Consider the following 4,581-nt stretch of genomic DNA (forward strand, 5'->3'; position numbering starts at 1 on the left):
TGAATCCCTTGCCCACCCCGGAGCAGGTTCAAGCTCTATTTCAGCAGACGACAGCCCTCGTTGGGCAGTACCAGCAACTACTTCAAGTACCCCCTCAACCTCCCCCAGAGGCTCCGTGATCTGTCCAAGGAAGGTCAGACGTCCACAGGGGAGAGTCATCACACCATGGTGAGGGCCGAACTCATCATTCCACCAGATAAGTCCCTCACCCCGTGACGAGGCATGCCCAAACAGAGCCTCATCACCGTGAAAGGTCGCGTTCCCCCTCCGCACAGAGGCGCCGAGCTCATGAAGATCGTGCGCCACCAGCGAAGCGCCGACCTCGTCGTATGAGTCGGGAGAGCCAATCCGGCTCCGCGGCGAGCCAGTCTGTGGAAAGGATCAGGTCCTTGGACCACAGGACGGATCCGCTGCTACAGAGAATGGAGGAGATGGATCATCGGATAGAGGAACTGGCGAAGGACCAGAGCCGGCCCGTCTCCATGGCATTCTCAACCAGGACGCCATTCACTGATGATGTTCTGGGTGCCCCAGCACCCAGAGGGTTTAAAATGCCCGCCGTCCTTCAGTATGAAGGCACTACAGACCTCGTGGACCACTTGGAAATGTTCAGAACAATTATGCTCCTCCACGGAGCTTCCGATGGCTTTCTTTGCAGAGCGTTTCCAACGACGCTGAATGGCGCGGCAAGAGACTGGTATTCCCGGATCAAACCGAACTCTATCAACAATTTTGATGATTTTAGAGAGGATCTTGTCCGCCACTTCATGAGCAGCCGCAGGCCAAGGAAAACAACAGCTTCCCTGATGGCCTTGTGACAGGACGATAACGAGCCTCTGAAGGTGTTCGTCCGCCGATTCAACAGGGAGGCACTTCAAGTGCCAAATCTAGATCCCTCAGCAGCAATGAATGCGCTCCTCGCAGGCGCCAGGTCTAATGAATTCCGTCGAGCGGTGGCTCGACAAAATCCGCACTCACTAGCGGATCTTATGGCCGGGGCAGAAGAGTACATAACGGTGGAAGAAACACTGGCAGCTCTTAATTCAAATCGGAGGATAACCTCTGAAGAGAAGAATCTCCCTAAGCAGCGCAGGGAGGATAAACCTCCCAGGAGAGAGAAGTCTCCGCCTCCTCAGAGAAGAGAAGAAACTTCACGCCTCTCAACACCTCCAGAAAGCACATACTGGCGGCGATTAGCGAAGAAGAGTTCGTGAAGTGGCCTGCTATAATGATCTCCAAGGGAAACAGGAGAGATCCTTCAAAGTACTGTCGGTTCCACAAGGACCACGGCCACGACAGAGATGATTGTTGGCAACTCAAGCAGGAAATTGAGCAACTCATCAGCCGGGGCTATTTGAAAAAGTATATCTGAACTGACAGCCGCAACCAAGAGCGCAGAGGAAAGAGCCCTCAGGGCCGCAGCCCTCGAAGATCACAGCAGCCCCCTGCTCGGGACAACACCCCTCAGCTGGCCAATGCGCAGCCTGAGGCACCCCGATCTCAGCCAAGGGGGGTCATCGGTACAATTATGGGTGGGCCTGCCGCTGGGGGCACCTCCTCTACCGCTCGCAAAGCATATGCACGGCGATTTAACGCCGTGCACACAACCAGCAAAAAGACGAGAACGGAGAATGAGATCTCCTTCTCAGATGCAGATCTGGATAATCTTATCCTGCCCCACGACGATGCACTGGTTCTAACCATGCTCGTTGCCAACTGGGAGGTGAAGAAAATTCTCGTAGACAATGGGAGTTCAGCGGACATTCTATACTACCACGCCTTTGAGAAAATGATGATAGGCGACGACCGTCTGAAGCCGGCGAACTCAGATTTATTTGGCTTCTCCGGAGAGGTCGTGAAAGTGGTGGGGCAGATCGAGCTCCCTGTTCTTGTCGGAGACCCACCTTGTCAAGCTTTCGCCATGGTCAACTTTCTGGTAGTAAGGGCCACTTCGGTTTATAATGCTATCTTAGGACGGCCTGGCCAGAACCTGATTCGTGCAGTGCCTTCGGCTTATCACCAAAAGATGAAGTTCATAACCCCCAACGGCGTGGATGAAGTTCGAGGAGATCAACCTCAATCCAGGGAGTGCTACGCGATGGCACTCAAAGGTAAAAATGCAGTGGAATCACTGCCAATCGAACTGCTTGATGTAAGGGACGAGCTCAGGGGACTCAACCCACTGAAGACCTCCTCTCCATCCCGCTATGCCCAGAAGATAGTGAGAAAGTCGCTCTGATCGGCTCCTCTTTCAGCAGCAGCAGCACTCAGCACCAACTCACTAAGTCAAATCGTCCTGCATGAAAGGTGATTTTGTGAATTAAATTTATGTTAATATGAATAATATAATCTTTTTGCAGACTCAGTCTCCCTCTTGTATCTGGAAACCCAGTTCATAAAACTTGGGTACTCTCTGGAAACCCGGTTCATAAAACTTGGGTACTCTCTGGAAACCCAGTTCATAAAACTTGGGTACCCTCTGGAAACCCAGTTCATAAAACTTGGGTACTCTTTGGAAACCCAGTTCATAAAACTTGGGTACTCTTTGGAAACCCAGTTCAATAAAACTCGGGTACTCTGGAAACCCAGTTCGCTAAAACTGGGTACTCGCTGCTTGGATCGCCACGGCTCGTCTCCGCAAAGATCGGGAGCTCACTCCTGGTCCGGAACCAGCCCGGACGCAAAAACCAACGCCGCTTGGAAACCCAGTTAACTAAAACTCGGGTACTCTGGAAACCCAGTTCGCTAAAACTATGGTACTCGCTGCCCGGAAACCCAAGTTCAATAAAACTTGGTCATCCTAAGCCGTTCAGAACATCTCAGGCCGAACTGGATATGACGAGTTTCGCTACAGGACAAAATTCAGTCCGGCCCCAGCCGGACTGGATATAACGCGTTTCAGCAAAACGACAAAAAGCAGTCCGGTCCGAACCGGACTGGGCGCAAGACGACAAAAATCAGTCCGGCCCCAGCCGGACTGGATATAACGCGTTTCAGCAAAACGACAAAAAGCAGTCCGGTCCGAACCGGACTGGGCGCAAGACGACAAAAAATCAGTCCTGTGCAAGCCGTACTCCGAATTCCGGACTGAATACGACGCGTCCTACAAAACGTCAGAATCAGTCCGGTCGAAGCCGGACTCCGAACTCCGTACTCCGAACTCCGGACTGAATACGACGCGTCCTACAAAACGTCAGAATCAGTCTGGTCGAAGCCGAACTCCGGACTCCGAACTCCGAACTCCGGACTGAATACGACGCGTCCTACGAAACGTCGGAATCAGTCCGGTCGAAGCCGAACTCCGAACTCCGGACTGAATACGACGCGTCCTACAAAACGTCAGAATCAGTCCGGTCGAAGCCGAACTACGGACTCCGAACTCCGGACTGAATACGACGTGTCCTACAAAACGTCAGAATCAGTCTGGTAGAAGCCGAACTCCGAACTGCTCCAAGCTCCGGACTGACAAAATCTGGACTGATAAGCTCCGGACTGCCCTAAAATCCGGACTGCTCCAAGCTCTGGACTGACAAAATCCGGACTGATAAGCTCCGGACTACTCCAAAAGCCGAACTGACGAACTCCAGACTGGATCTCCGGACTCATTTCCAGCCGGACTGGCTCAAACTCCGGACTGGATCTCCGGACTCATTTCCAACCGGACTGCCGAACTGGATATAGCGCAAAGCGCTACAGGACAAAATCCAGTTCATCTCAAGCCGAACTGGATAGCGCTACAGGACAAAATCCAGTTCATCTCAAGCCAACCAGGACTCGGTGAGATTCGCTACAAGACAAAATTCAATTTCGTCTTTTAGCTGATTGCGCTATATTCAGTTCATCTCAATCCGAACTGGATATAGCGCAAAGCGCTACAGGACAAAATCCAGTTCATCTCAAGCCGAACTAGATATGGCGCAAAGCGCTACAGGACAAAATCCAGTTCATCTCAAGCCGAACTGGATATAGCGCAAAGCGCTACAGGACAAAATCCAGTTCATCTTAAGCCGAACTGGATATAGCGCAAAGCGCTACAGGACAAAATCCAGTTCATCTCAAGCCGAACTGGATATATCGCAAAGCGCTACAGGACAAAATCCAGTTCATCTCAAGCCGAACTGGATAGCGCTACAGGACAAAATCCAGTTCTTCTCCAGCCGGACTGACGAACTCCGGACTGGATCTCCGGACTGGACTTCCGGACTCAACACTAGCCGGACTCCGGACTGGATTTCCGAACTCAACTCCAGTCGAACTCCGGACTGGATCTCCGGACTCAACTTCCAGCCGGACTCTGGACTGGATCTCCGGACTCAACTTCCAGCCGGACTCCGGACTGGATCTCCAGACTCAACTTCCAGCCGGACTCTGGACTGGATCTCCGGACTCAACTTCCAGCCGGACTCCGGACTGGATCTCCGGACTCAACTTCCAGCCGGACTCCGGACTGGATCTCCGGGCTCAACTTCCAGCCGGACTCCGGACTGGATCTCCGGGCTCAACTTCCAGCCGGACTCCGGACTCGATCTCCGGACTCCACTTCCAGCCGGACTCCGGACTGGATCTCCGGACTCCACTTCC

This window comes from Tasmannia lanceolata, unplaced genomic scaffold (genome assembly GCF_043159265.1).
Source record: "Tasmannia lanceolata isolate RefF3 unplaced genomic scaffold, GAP_Taslan_0.1 ptg000020l, whole genome shotgun sequence".
Taxonomy (NCBI): Eukaryota; Viridiplantae; Streptophyta; class Magnoliopsida; order Canellales; family Winteraceae; genus Tasmannia; species Tasmannia lanceolata.